The sequence below is a fragment of the Musca autumnalis genome, unplaced genomic scaffold (assembly GCF_047663935.1).
Source record: "Musca autumnalis isolate F117 unplaced genomic scaffold, ASM4766393v1 scaffold_5, whole genome shotgun sequence".
NCBI lineage: Eukaryota > Metazoa > Arthropoda > Insecta > Diptera > Muscidae > Musca > Musca autumnalis.
The window spans coordinates 27,149,244-27,164,925 of NW_027412088.1; the positions used below are offsets into that span (position 1 = coordinate 27,149,244).

General features: G+C 37.4%; 1 protein-coding gene and 1 long non-coding RNA gene across 3 annotated transcripts in view; both read left to right on the plus strand.

Annotated features, from left to right (window-relative positions):
* Positions 1-15,682, plus strand: part of shn (zinc finger protein schnurri) — a 282,408-nt gene that overhangs the window by 117,240 nt on the left and 149,486 nt on the right. The gene's annotated exons all lie outside the window — the stretch shown is intronic.
* Positions 2,178-4,201, plus strand: LOC141405575 (uncharacterized). Its single transcript, XR_012413231.1, has 3 exons — positions 2,178-2,256; positions 2,405-2,656; positions 2,711-4,201. It is a non-coding gene; the product is annotated as an uncharacterized lncRNA (long non-coding RNA).

Consider the following 15,682-nt stretch of genomic DNA (forward strand, 5'->3'; position numbering starts at 1 on the left):
CACCAACTTCGAATTCCATCTAATATACGGAGAAATATTACGATATCCGAAGTGTGTACCAACGCAGTATTTGTCTCGAGAGTTGTCGTGCGCAGTAGCCACTAGACATGCTGGCCGTAGGGGTTTTTTACAGTATGTACTTGCCATTCAAAAAAACTTGTACCATCGTAATAGGGTCATTTAGCGCAATATGTTGCAAGAAAAATCAAAACCGAATCGAGAGGAAATATTTGTGAGAGTTACCCGAAGGAGTTTACAAATATAGTCCATATTCTAACCGGATCTATGTCTCGTAAAAATATTCCGATATGTAAAGTATAAATCAAATCAGTTACTGCCTCCAAGAGAGTTATCGTGTGCACCATTTTAGCGAAAAGTTTTAAACTTTTGTGGGAGAGGTACGCGAAAGAGTTGACCGATATGGCCCATTTTAGAACTTGTTTTACTATTACGCAAAGTGTTACGACTCGGTTTAATCGTTCGAGAGTTATCATGCACTCCATCCACTACACACGGTGCCGTAGCGGGTTTCGGGCCGTTTTCTCAGGAAGTATGGACTTGCCCCTGAAAAAAACATGTGCCCTCGTAATATGGGCAGCGAATACAAGTTGTTACAACAAAAATCAAAACGATTCGAGGAGGTGGTCTTAAAATGCACTTTTCCAAAATTTTGTGTGGGTGGTACCCGAAGGAGTGGACCCATATAGTCCATATTCGAACCACATCTATGTTTGGTAGAAATTTTACAATGTGCAAATTATGGACCAAATCGGAAGGTCCCTTCGAGAGTTATCGTGCGCATAATTTTTGCGAAAAATTTTTAACTTTTGTGATGGAGGTACCCGAGGGAGTGGGCCAATATGGCCCATCTTCGAACTTTTGCTCAGTTTGGACAATATATTATGAAAGCCAAATTTTGGACCGAATCGGTTATTCGTTCGAGAGATGTGGGCTCCAGCCAGCCAGACAGACGGACGGATGGACGGATATGGCTAAATCGATTCCAAATTATCAGAAACGGATTTGGTCCAAAAATACTTGGTGTCTAAAACTTTGATTTTGTTAGCCTAAAAGCTGAGGGTATAAAAACATTGTTGAAATATTCCACTTTGCTAATCAATCCGTTTCCTACTGGAAAACTACGAAATATCCGATTTTTTTAATTTAAAAAAATATATATTTCGTCATACTCCTAGTCATCACTGCCACACATACATTCATTCATGTATTGTCTTAAATTTGAAATACAATAACATCCAATTATCCATTTATTCTCTAAATGATCATCATCATCCATGTGAGTCATACCTGCTATCCCATAAGAAAATTTCTGAGTCATGGTGATTTTTCTCGTCAGCCAATCTGGTTGTTATTTATGCCTCCAGAAATTTTGCTGCTCCACTAAAAGGCACTCCCCATTATTAGTGCGAATGATTCATGCGGAAATTCCAATAGTTAAAAATAGTCACTAATATAGGGTTTATTACCTTTATAAAACACTAGCATAACTGATAAAAAAACCATTTAGGATTTGTGTGCTTTATTATAAAGCAAAAAAGAACGAAATTATCAAGACGAAATAAGGGAATTAAAATGAAGTTATGACAGTGATAGTGTTATCACACAAAAGTAAATATGCGAAGCTAAAAATACAAATTTTCGTTTGAAAAGCCATTTTTTCTTTGCTATTAATTTTATATATTTGTGTTGAATTTTCCCAATATTAAAGAGTTCTTAAAAATATAACGACAGCCTTTCCTTAACGTCCTTTAAAAAAGTTTCCACCAGACAACCTTTTTTTGTTTTTAATACAATAAATAAACACACAAAAATATGTGGGTGAACACATGGCTTGACACCTTCCATTAAGTCGCAACATCACTGCCATAAAACCACACTTACCCTCCTCCTCCTCTCCTTCTTGGCTTTAAGCTTTTCTGCATGCCATGAAAATCAAAACAGAATCCCCAACAAACCAACCAACCAGGCACTAAGGAAAAAATTGAAAAAATATATTACACAGCTATAAAACAAACAAGTAGAACGAAACTCCAACAACAACAACATTGGGGGAAAAATACAACACACAATAAAAGACAAAAGGCCACCATCACCAACACCACCATCATCATGCCACACAAATGTGAAAAATATTCCATTAAAATCAACAACGGCAACGACAACGGCAAAGTGCTACAAAACAAGATTCTTCTCCCTGCTTCCCTTTCCTGATCCAACGTCCATCACAACACGTTGGTATGTAAATTGTAAACGAAATATGATAAACATGGCTTTGTATACAAAATGACACATACAAAACACACACACACACATAGAGAGCCACGTGCAGACTTTTGTGCAAATATGTATGCTTACATTGTTGTACGTATTTTTTTTGTTATAGAAAATGTGTGAATGATGACGGCGGCGACTACTACTCAGCGGTGCCAACACGTTTTAACACAAGTATCCATTTACACAACAGAAACACCAACAACAACAGTCAGCGCAAGAATACCCAAAAGCAAAGAACAACACAACAAAGCGGCACCCAACAATATCAACAACAGAACAGCCTACATTTTACAACGTAACTACAAACACCACTAGAATAGGAACACATTTGCACCCCTTCCCCAGTCACACACAACTCAGAGTAAGGCACACAAATTCATTTATTTTCAATTCTCTCAATGTAACCAAATTCTAGTTTAAACAAAAACAACAACAAGAAAAAGGTGAATGCTATGCCGCCAAACGAGGAAACCCCTTCGACCTTTCTAGTAAACAACAATCACAACAACAAAAGCAACAACAAGCATTAAACGAAAACTCATCATCACCATCAACACAATAAACATGGCATACGTATTCCCCCACCCCTCACTCATTACACAAAACAAAACAATGCCTGCCTGCTACAACTAAACCACATCATTTACATCGGCAACAGAGAAGACAACAACAGTGGCTAACACAGCAACAACAATCAGTTAATGGCAAATTTTATGGCTCTGCAAACAATCGTATGAACGAACGAATGAACGATACCACCGCCACAACGAGCACCAACAATAAACCAACCACACCACCCAGCAAAGTAGCAACAACAATTATAGCCATAACACTGATATTACTTGGAAATTATAAAATACAATTACAAAATTGAAAATTAAAGTATCGACAACAAAAACAACAAAAAACAGCAACTACAACAGCAACCATTATAACAATTGTGTGTTCTTTTGTTGCTGATTTAATTAACATTTTATACAAAATTCATTTAATGAGGAATTCCCTCTGCGCCACTCTCAACAATCGCTCTTTCAATGAAAATATAATGTCGCTCTTTTTCTCTTTTCATGAAATTGAAACTAACGGCGCTAGTTTCTTGCACATTATTTGACTCTTTTGTATGGGAATTCTGTTCCACTCTCACAGTTTGCAAAGAGCACAATTGTTTTTACTAAATATTTATTAAATAAAAACAAAATAAATTTTATTTGCAGTTCTCCAAAAACTCTTCTCTTTACTATGGGTATTTTTATGTTGTTATTAAGAGAGAGAGAGAGAGAGAGAGAGAGAGAGACACCATACAATTGGGGGCTTTTTATTTACTAAATGTATTTGGTTAAGAGACTGCTATACTTCTATTATGAAGAATAGCATGGATGGGTTATGGAATTTGAATTTGAAATATGGGGTCATTGTGTGCATTCTTGTGGCAGGGTAGTAAATAAAAAACAAAGTAAAAATGGAATGAATAAATGGAATGTAAATCCTTTTTGGCACCCTAAATAATTTCCATAGAAGGGTTCGAGTGTAACTAAAGGAAACAAATATATATTTAAAATAATTATTAATTAATAAAAACTGTTATTAATTAAATTAAATCAGGAGGAGTATACGAAGAAAAAATAATTCAAACAAAATTAAAATAATTCTATAAAAGTTCACATCCACGTATACGTGCTGAGGGCGTTATGAAAATCATACGCCCCACAGTATGCTGGCTCCTTAAGGGGAGTACACACTAACAGTCAAAACTGACAGTCAACGTACTTTTAGGACAATTTTCCGGCAAATAACAACTTTTATTTAGCTAAAAACGTTTGAAATACAATATTTACGGTATTGTTTAGAGATTACAAAAGAAATTTTTCAGTTAGGCTTTGATATTCACGAAATAGACCTCGATGACTGTCAGTTTTCCTTGTCAATGTGTACTATACTTTACAAGATATGGTCCGTGTAACGATACTTTATGTTTTCGATTGTAAAACAGTTGCAAAAATCAAAAACGTCACATATTTACTTGTATAAAACGTATAAAAAATAGTATATGTAATAAAACTTAAAAATATTTCTTATGGTGTAGTAATTCGTGTTTTTGTCTTCCTCCCTATGCATTAATTCCGGTGTACAGTGTGTCCAACATGAGTTTTTTTTTTGTCAAAAATCTACATTTTCTAAACGGATGAAGATAGAGTTATAAAATTTGGAGGAGATTTCTATCAAATGGAGATCTTTTAATTTACAGATCTATACAGAATGCATATATGGTAACATGGGGCGGCTGTGCCACTGGTGCGGCTTTAGCAACGCAGATTTTCTTGAAAACTACAAATGCTACAAAAAATCCCTTAAAAGAAAAATTGTGAGTTTAAGGAGGATCTATCATACCCCAAAAGCTGGCATTTGTATTAAATACATGATTGAGGATACAAGCAGTTTTGTGTGTTTTCAGGTGATTGCAAAAAAGTTCATGGAAGGTATATTTTGTTATATCTTGGTTTGCTTTGGTGATATCCAAAATACATTTTATACCGTTAAAAGACAACTTCTAAAGAATAGAAATCCAAGTAATTTGTATTAAAACAAGTAAAATAGTGTCAGTCGGCTTTGCCGACAGATATATACCATCAGCCAATGTGAAGTGAAACTATCACCTGCGGACCGATCGAATGTATTGAAGGTCTCTTCAGAATTTTGTGGCCCTTTTGGACATTTGAACTTGCCGACAAAAATGTGGATTAGGAATTAACTGCACTTAGGGCCATTATTACATGTGTTGTTTTACTATCTGATGGATTTGAAAACGCAAAATAAACCAATTTGGTGGCATTAAAAATATAATTTTTACATTGAAAGTTAATTCCAAGAAGCTCCTCCTAGAAATTCAATCATCACTTTTAACTTTAAGTTAACCGAAATGCTATAAATCTGTTCGAACAATCCAAACTATACCAAAAGAAGACTTATAATAATGGGGGTTAGACACAAATGTTGAACTTTTGTAGGGCAGGAACCCTAGAGAGAACCCATATGGACCATTTTAGAAGTTAAACAAAATTTTGACAAAATATTAGGAGATCCAAAGTTTGGACCAAATTGATTACCCCATTCAAGTGATATCGTCCTAGCATTTTAGTGACATTTTTTAAATATTGGGGAGAAGTACCGGAAGTTGTGGAGCGATATTGCCCCATGAAACTAAGTTTGGATATAATATGACGAAGACCAAATGTTGGACCAAATCGGTTAAACAGTTCGAGAGTAATCGTGCTCTCCGACAGCCACATATTGTAACATAGGGATTTTTTATACCTTTCGGGTTGTTTTCCCAAGAGATATGGACTTGTCCCTGAAAAAACTTGTACCGCCGTAATGGAGGTAGCGAATGCAAATCGCTTCAACAAAAATCAAAGTGATTCGAGAGCAGGTCTTAATGTGAACTTATCCGAAGTTGTGTGTGAGAGGTACCAGAAGGAGTAGACAAATATACTCCATATTCCAACCTGATCTATATCTGGTAGATATATTAGTATGCGTAAAGTATGGACCAAATCGGTCCGTCCCTTCAAGAGTTATCGTGCGCACAATTTTTCCGAACATTTTTGAATTTTTGTGGGGGAGGTACCTGAAGGAGTGAACCGATATAGCCCATCTTCGAATTTAAACCATGTTTTGATAAAATATTAAGAAGGCCAAATTTTGGACCGAATCGACAGATCCGTTCGAGAGTTATCTTGCGCTCCAACCACCTCACACTGTGTCATAGGGTTTTTTGCAACTTTCAGGCTATTTTCTCAGGAAGTATGGACGTGCCCCTGATGAAACTTGTACAGTCGTATGGGGCGGTGAATAAAAGTTGCTACAACAAAAATCAAAGCAATTTGAGAAATGGCCCTAAACTGAACTTTTTCCAAATTTTGTGTGGGAGGTACCCGAAGGAGTGGGCCGATTGAGTCCATATTGAAACCTTATCTAAGTCAGGTGCACATTTCACGGTGTGCAAAGTATGGACCAAATCGGTTACTCCCTTCATGTGTTACCGTGCGCATTTTCGAACTTAACTAAGTTTGAACAAAATATTAAGAAGACCAAAATTTGAACCGACTCGGTTCATCCGTTATGGAGTTATGGTGCGCTCCATCCAGCCAGACAGACAGAATTGTCTGAAACACATTTCGTCCAAACATACTTGGGGTCTAAAACCGTTATTTCGATGAAAGTGTATATACCCTCGTTAGCGTAAATGCTGAGGGTATAAAAAGTTATTAATTAATTTAAATCAGGAAGAGTAAACGAAGAAAAATCAATTCAAACAAAATTAAAATAATTCTATAAAAGTTCACATCCACGTATACGTGTTGAGGGCGTTATGAAAATCATACGCCCCACAGTATGCTGGCTCCTCACAATATCCCTTAGCGTTAAATCATTGAGGCGTCTTATGAAAGTTTCCATTGTTTTGCCAATGCTTTTTGAGTAATGGATATTTTGCAGAAGCCGTTTTAGGTACGTTTTGCTAAGTAAAGCAAACAATTTGTTTAAATTCTTATTATTTCATATTGAACTTTAATTTAATGCAAAAATATGCAGGTATATTTAACAAAGGAATAGATTAACTTAGTCAAAAATTATTATGTTTAGTTTTTCGAAAATGTTTCCATTCCATTTCCATCACTAAGATCCCAATTTGGCTCAAAATTGTGGCCAAAAACCTTACATTGACAATTTTTTGCAAGCATATTTTCTACCCGTAGAAAATGCTAAGTTTACATTTTTTAGGTAAAATCATGAAAATACATAACATTTATATTGAGAAATTAATAGTTCCATAGCTCCTCCAAATTTTCTGTACCATTGAACATTGGGACACCGCGAAACTTTTTAGTTATATCCTATCGAAAAAAAAAAAAACTAATGGAAACAAGTGAGCAGAAGCTATAGTCAAGATAGGGCTGACTATGTGATACCCTGCACCACTACCCCTGATTAACATTTTTTTATGGAAATAGTAATCAGCCAACCTGGCTTTTATACCAAATGACATAGGGATAACCGAACCAAATTAGTTAATAATTAATTTTATATTTGACTACTGTCGACAATCTACTTGGTACTGATTGAAAGCTTTGATGGTCTTCTGGAATAGCATTTTACGTCCCTTTGGTACACCAAACAGAAGCAGAGGATTTGAGTCGAGATTAACTGCATAAAACGGAAAGTTGAGAAAAGCGATTATGAAATGTATGCATTCCATTGCATATGTGTATATTTGCCATTGTTTATTTCTAATTTAAAGGTGGTAATCTGGTACTGTTTTCCTCATCCATTGACGAGCTTTCCTTTTGGAATACGACTACTAAAGTTAGAGATATTTGTACAAGAATAAAACTTTGAATTTTTGAGCACATACGTTTTTTTCCCCATTCCGACTCTTGAGTATTATCCGACCATCACCATACTCAATATGCCTCTTCCTCTCTTCCTATCAAAATTGCGGCCTGTAGCGCAATTACAAAAAAATTAAAAAATGGGATGCATTACCGACTTTTGCGATATCTCCGTTGTTAGAAAGGTGATATTTGCTAATTTCATTTTACTTTCGGTATACGTCTTTTGGTACATTATCCGAGAACCACCAAAATCAGATCGACTCAGCTCGTCGAGATATTCATTTTGGTATATATAAGTATCGGTCTACGACCATTATTTCGATGCGTTATAATCTTGTTGGCCAAAACCAATTATAATACCCTTCCCACATAATGGTATAGGGTATAATTACATCTAGTTCGGTTAAAAATTGTCGATAAAATCCTGGAAATACCGAAAATCGGGAGGCACCGTAACATAGGATCTTAACCAAAACATAGACCTATGATGACAAGTGTTGGTAAGAAAGTGTTGTAACCCCCAAGAACTTCAAATGTCGAACATTTTAACTAAAACCTACACTATACCGAAAATCGGGAGGTATGGTTATATGGGGGCTATATCTGAACATGATTATATGTTGAAAATTTTTGGTGAGGAAGTGTTGTAACCCCTAAGAACTTCAAATGTCAAATTACCGCTAGTTTGATTAAAAAAAGTAGCTAAAATCCTACAAAATACCGAAAGTCGGGAGGTTACGTCAAATAGAACCTATACCATAACATGGTTCGCTATGGCTCATCTTCGAACTTGACCTGCCTATGGAAGACAAATACTCGGTTGCCAAAATAGAGAGCTCTAGCTCAATTCTTGTGGACGCTCAATTCTTACAAGGCACGGATAGATTGACTCAGACTTTTATCCTGACCCTGTCTATAGAAGACCTTGAACACGTTTTCTCTACATAACAGATCTTCAACAAGTCCTCTGTCCATAAACGACCTTGAACAGAACTTATGTCCATGGAAGACCTTTGAACAGGTCTTCCGTCTATAGAAGACCTTGAGCAGGTCTTTTGTCCACAGAACACTTCTTCTGCCTATAGAAGACCTTTAACAGGTCTTCTGGTTATAAAACAGGCCTTATGTCCATAGAACACATTGAACAGATCCTATGGCTATAGAAAACCTAGAGCAGACCATCGATCTAAAGAAGATCTTGAACAGTTCTTTTGTCTAAAGAAGACCTTGAACAGGTATTTAATCTATTGAAGATCTAGAATCGGTCTCCTGTCTACTGAAGTCTTTAAACAAGTCTTCTTTCTATAGAGGACCTTTCACAAGTCTACTGTTTATAGAACAGGTCTTCTGTCCATAGAAGACCTTAAAAGTCCCTATAGAAAACCTAGAACAGAGCATCGGTCTACAGAATATCTTGAACAGGTCTTTTGTCCATAGAACTGGTCTTCTGTCTATAAAGACCTTTAACAGGTCTTCTGGTTATAAAACAGGCCTTTTGTCCATACAAGACCTTCAACAGATATTCGGTCTACAGAAGATCTTGAACAAAGAAAATCGTTTACCGCGCCTTGTCATCTCTTCATCCACTAGTTCGCGCCATCTATTCTTTGGCCTGCCAATTCTGCGTGCACCGCCAAGCGGCCCATATTTATACGCCTTTTTAGCGGGTTCATCATCGCTCATTCTTATGATATGGCCTAGCCAACGCAATCGTTGCATCCATCAACTTGGTCTTCTCACCGTTTACCGCCAGACCCACTTTAGCAGATTCTCCTTCGACCTTCATAAAGGTATCAGTTACTTCTTTTACTGATCGGCCTATGATATCTATATCATCAGCATAAGCAAGTAACATGTGGCTATTGGTGTAGATTGTGCCACTTCTTTTGACGTTTGCCTCTCGTATAACCTTTTCCAGCAGGATGTTAAAGAGATCACACGAAAGGCTGTCTCCTTGTCTGAAACCTCTTTTGGTACCAAACTCTTCGGAGAGATTCTTTCTTAATTTAACTGAGGACCTCGTGTCAGTTAAAGTCATTTTGCAAAGCCGGATGAGCTTTGCGGGGATACCAAATTCAGACATGGCTTGGAATACCTTTGAACGCAGCGGGCTGTCGAAGGCTGCTTTATAATCGACAAAAGGGTGGTAGGTGTCGATCTGCATCTCTTGGGTCTACTCCAGGATTTGCCGAAGGGTAAATATCTGGTCAATGGTGGACTTGCCAGGTCTAAAGCCGCACAATATCCCTGACACGATCTTGTAGGCAATCGGGAGTAGACTTATGCCCCTATAGTTAGAGCATACAGTCTTATCTCCTTTCTTATGGACGGGGCACAGGATACTCAGGTTCCAATCGTCGGGTACTCGTGCTTCCTGCCAGATAGTGCTAACTAGCTGATGAATACACCTTATCAGCGTGTCGCCTCCGGTTTTGAACAGCTCGGCTGGTAAGCCATCGGCTCCTGCTGCCTTACTATTCTTCAGTCGGTTTATTGCTGTCTTTACCTCATCTTGGCTGGGCGGTATACATTCAATACCATCTTCTGGGATTGGATCTGTGGTATCTTCGTCGTCTTCGCTGGATACCAACAGGTTTGAAAAATGCTCTTTCCACATCCTGAGCACACTATCTGTATCAGTTACCAGATTACCTTGCTGGTCTCTACAGGCGTATGTGCCTGTACCAAAGCCATCAGTTTGATGCTTCACTCTTTGGTAGAATTTTCGGCCTCCATTCTGTCTCCTGTATATCTCGATTTGTTAACACTCCCGCTTTTCCATCTCTCTTTTATCCTGCGGAAAAGACGTTTCTCCTCTCTCCTTTTCTCCCGATACCTCTCTCGTGCGCCACGCGTTGATACTGATTGTAAAGTAGCCCTATATGCCGCATTTTTCTCTTCGGTAGCAGCACGACACTCCTGGTCATACCATGGATTCCTTGGTGGAGGTGTCTGGTATCCAAGTACTGATTTTGGGGCTGTTTGCATGGAGTGGACAATACTTTGCCATTGCGCTGATATATTATCGGGATGAGGAGTGCTTTGATTAAGCAACTGGGCTAGTTGAGTGGAATATGCTGCGGCTATCTGTTGTGATTGCAGCTTACCGATGTCTAACTTTCGTGTTGTGTCTGTTCGTACTTTGTTTGCTACGTTTAATCTGGTACGTACCTTTGCTGCAACATAGTAGTGGTCCGAGTCTATGTTTGCACTTCGGAACGATCATACATCCAACACGCTTGATGCATGCCTTCCATATATCACAACGTGATCAATTTGATTTCTTGTTTTCTGATCTGGAGACAGCCAGGTGCCTTTATGGATGTCGAGATGATTAAATCTGGTACTGCTAACTACCATGTTTTTGCAGCTGCAAAGTCTATCAGCCTCATACCATTGTCAGATGTTTCACTGTGCAGGCTGAATTTCCCGACTGTTGGGCCAAAGATATTCTCCTTTCCAATTTTGGCATTTAAATCGCCTAGAATGATTTTAATGTCATGGACAGGGCAACGGTCATATGTTTCTTCTAAGCACTCGTAAAATATAACTTTGGTCTGTTCGTCCTTTTCTTCAGTGGGAGCATGAGCGCAAATAAAGCTGATGTTGAAGAATTTTGCTTTTAATCGAATTGCAGCGAGTCTTTCATTCACTGGGGTGAAGCTGGAGACCAGATGTTTTAACATCCGACCAACTACAAATCCGCAACCAAACTCATGCTTTGTGTCATGGCAGCTATAATACAGTGCGTCATCTTTAGGTGTTGTTGTGACGCCTTTCCCATTCCATCGTATTTCCTGTATGGCAGTAATGTCGGCCTTGTACTTTTCAAGTACATCTGCCAATGCGTAAACTGCACCTTCTCTTTAAAGAGTGCGAACATTCCAGGTGCAGATTCGCAGATCATGGTCCTTAAAACGTTTGCGGGGGTCGTCAACTTTAGAGGGATTTGTTTTTCTTTTCTTTTGTTTTTTCATAGTAGGCTGCTTTCTCTAGGGGAGGGTTACTAACCCGGCGTCCAAAACCCAAGTTTTTAACGTTCTTATGGGTGAACGCGCGGCACATATTAGCTCACTACCTTTAACGAGTATTAGAGGCAGCTCTCCAGGTGGCACCACGGGGAGGTCAGTTTCTACTTCAGATCTGAGAGGGGCCAAGATAAATCCTGGACTTTGCCATGTTAAAGCCGGTCAGGACCGTTCCTTGGTATCTCTTATCCCCTACGTCACCCGCTAAAGTCAAATTGGAAAACTCTTTCGAGTATCTTCTTCAAATATGTTCCTTAATGCAGTAAAGGAGCTGTTCGAGCATCATTTAAAATTGTTATTTTTGCGAATGTAGTCTTTGATGTCTTTCGTGGGGAAGTCCACTTCTAGATGTAATGGTCCGAAATATTAAAAAATTCCAACAGTGACCTACTAAAATTGCTACAGGGAACAATAGCCATCGAGAGAAGTGACAAATCTATAAAAAGAAAGATATGCGGACCACAATGACAGCCTTTGGTGAAAAATTCGACCGGTTAAATACACTCAAGTGCCCTTAAAATCCACATGTTATTCAATTGTCGTGAGGGAAGTAAGCATCCGAATAAGTTGACCGATATTGAAATTCTTGGAACTGGAAAGAAGTTTGCAGTAAATGTTACGATTTTTGAATATTCAGCCAAAAGGGATGCTCATTTCGTATCACATGGAGCTCTTCAGACATTCTAGTTGGTGGCGAATGATTTTGACTCATTATCTCAGGAAGTATGGACTTGCACACGACAATATGGTATAGTTGTAATCAGGAGCATCAGGAATAAATTCAATTCAAATTGACTCTAGTGTATCACTTTTAGTGCACACAATCAAACCTTTTTTAAAATTTTGTGAAGAAGGAAGGATGGGCCAATCTTTTAATCTAACAAAATTTCCGAGAGCTTTATTAGGTACCTATCAAAATGGAATATACTTCTTATGTTTTTCAATTTCCTTTTCAAGAAGAAAGGTAAAAAATGTGCTGCCTTCTAAACACTTTGGTATTAAACATTTTTTCCCCAATTACCCAAATAAAATAACACTCATACGCCCAGGTGTACCCCACAGAGTAAACTGAAACTTTCAAATACTTCAAACAATTTGTGAACGTTATTTTTATGCTTCAGGTTGTTGTTTTTATGTCTGTTTTTTTTTTTCTTTATAACTGCTTCAACCAACCAGCTAAGCAACAAACTATTTTGTTTGGTCTTTGTTGTTGTTGTGCAGTTTTTTTCTACTTCAGTTCAGTTTCAGTTCACCAAATACCGGTTTTGTAAATTTTACCACAAATAAAAGCAAACCAAATAAACAGCTGCAATTCATAAAGTTTGTGTTGGCGAAGGAAATCCAAAAGAAAAAAAAAACTAAAACATTTTTGCAACCATGCAGAGTGCAGGCTATGACTCCCTCCACACAACATACAACCACTCCATGTCACAGATAATCTGAGCAACGCAGCTAATATAACCCCAAACAACATGACAAACGGTGCTGGTAGAAGAGCAAAGTGCGGAGAGCGGAATAAAAAGTTCGTTCGCAATACTGAAGTCACCTCCACCTCAGTCACCAGCCAGCCAGCCACAGACAACAAAACGGATTCCCCCAATTAAAACAAGATTGAATTTTATTTTGCTGCTACGTCGACGTCAACCGCCTCAACTTCATCATCATCAGCGTGTTGGAGTATAGCCGATGACGACTTTATAATGAAATGAATGTGTTTGTTTTTTTGCTTGCTTTTTTTCTCGTTCGCTTTACTTTGAGCTTTGTGTTATTGTTTGTTCACATTCAGATTGTCTGTTGTTTTTGTAGAGGGGTGTGAGCTTTGTGCAAGTGTGTGTGTGTGTGTGATACGTTGCTCATGCATTGAGCAAATATGAGCACATGTTTCTTTGAACAATTATGGAGATGGGAGTGTGTGTGTGTTCGAATATATTTCTTGCCGTTTTTATGGTCGTTGCCTCAATTAGGTTTAATCGAAGGCACTACTTGGCGAAAAGAGGGAGGGAGCGAGTTATGAAGAGGAATGTTATGAACTGGTTTTTGTTTACTTCTTTCGTTATTAATTCAACAGCGAGTGTAATCATAATCAATTGGGGAAGCACTGTGGGCCAAGATGGCACATTTAATGGAGACAATTAGGCGAATGTACCTTAATTTATTAATGACTGGTGCATACTTTTAGGGGCTGTATAGAAACAATGCAGCTGTTTTTTTTTTAAACGGCAGGATTGGATTGGATATTTCAGCCATGAAAAACTTTGGACTCGTCGATGAAAATGAGGTCCGATTACATTGAGCGAATATGAATCGGCGTGCATTCATTGTTATGAGAGAAGACTCCCTTGTCCCTTCGAGGATGTTGTGAGAACATATGTATGTATGTAGTTAGAGATCTTAAATAGAAAATATCCTAACGAGGTTTTCTATATAGATAAGACCTCTGAAAAAAATCTTCTAAAATTAGAAGACATCCGAAGGTTATCATCTTTAGATTGAGGACTTCCCAAAGGTGTCGTCTAGACTAAATATCTCCTATAAGAGAGTTCTTATAACAGAAAATCTCGAAAAATGATATTCTATGAATAGAAGGCGCCTTGAAGGGATCAACTACAGTATAAAAGCTTTATATGTTTACATCTATGAGTCCTCAAAAGCACCTTCTATTGGTAAAAGATCTTCCAAAAGGATCGTCCATGAATAGAAGATGTCTAAATGGCAGATTAGAGCTTCAAAAGATCTTTTATACCGATATCAGGAATATACAAGGGAGCTTCAAATCACAAAGTGGTGTTCTTAAGTAGACTGGCCTATCAAGGGGTTGCTATACCGAATGTGGGGATTGTGAGACAATTACCCACAAATGTTAATAAAATTATCCGAAAATGTGGATAAACATTATCCCAAAATCCGGATAAAATTGTACCCACATGAAGAGCACATTACCCACAACTGTTTATAACATTATCCAAAAATTATCCAAAATGCGGATAAAATAATCCCCGAATTTTGTTAACATTATCCAAATATGTGAATAAAATTATCCTCATTTGCGGATAAAAATCTACAGTAACATAAATAAAATTATCCACCAATGAGGATAAAATTATCCACTAACGTGGATACAAATATTCACGAATGAGGATAACATTATCCGCGAATAAGGATAGCATCATTAACTACTGTGGATAAAATTCTCCGCTAACGTAGATACAATTATCCACCAATGTGGATAAGATTATCCACAAATGTGGTTAAAACAAACCAGCAATGTGGATAAAATTATCCACCAATATGGATAAAATTATCCACCAATGTGGATAAAATTATATACAAATGTGGATACAATTATCCACCAATATGGATAAAATTATATACAAATGTGGATACAATTATCCGCCAATGTAGATAAAATTATCCACCAATATGGATAAAATTATCCACCAATGTGGATAAAATTGTATACAAATGTGGATAAAATTATCAGCTAATAAAGAGAATAGTATCCCTCAATGAGGATACAATTTTCGACGAATGTGGATAAAATTATCCACCAATGCAGTTAAAATTATCCACCAATGTGGATAAAATTATCCACCAATGTGGTTAAATTATGCATATAAATTTATCAACAAAATTGGATAAAATTATCCGCCAATGTGGTGGATAAAATTATCCACTAATGTGGATAAAATTTTCCACCAATGTGGTTAAATTATGCGGATAAAATTATCCACAAATGTGGATAAAATTATCCGCGAATGCGGCTAAAACTATCCACCAACTTGGATAAAATTATGCACCAATGTGGATAAAATTATCCACCAATGTGGATAAAATCATCCACCAATGTGCATACAATTATACACAAATGTGGATACAATTATCCGTCAATGTAGATAAAGTTATCCACCAATGTGGATAAAACTATCCATCAATGTGGATAAAATTATCCACAAATGTGGATAAAATTAT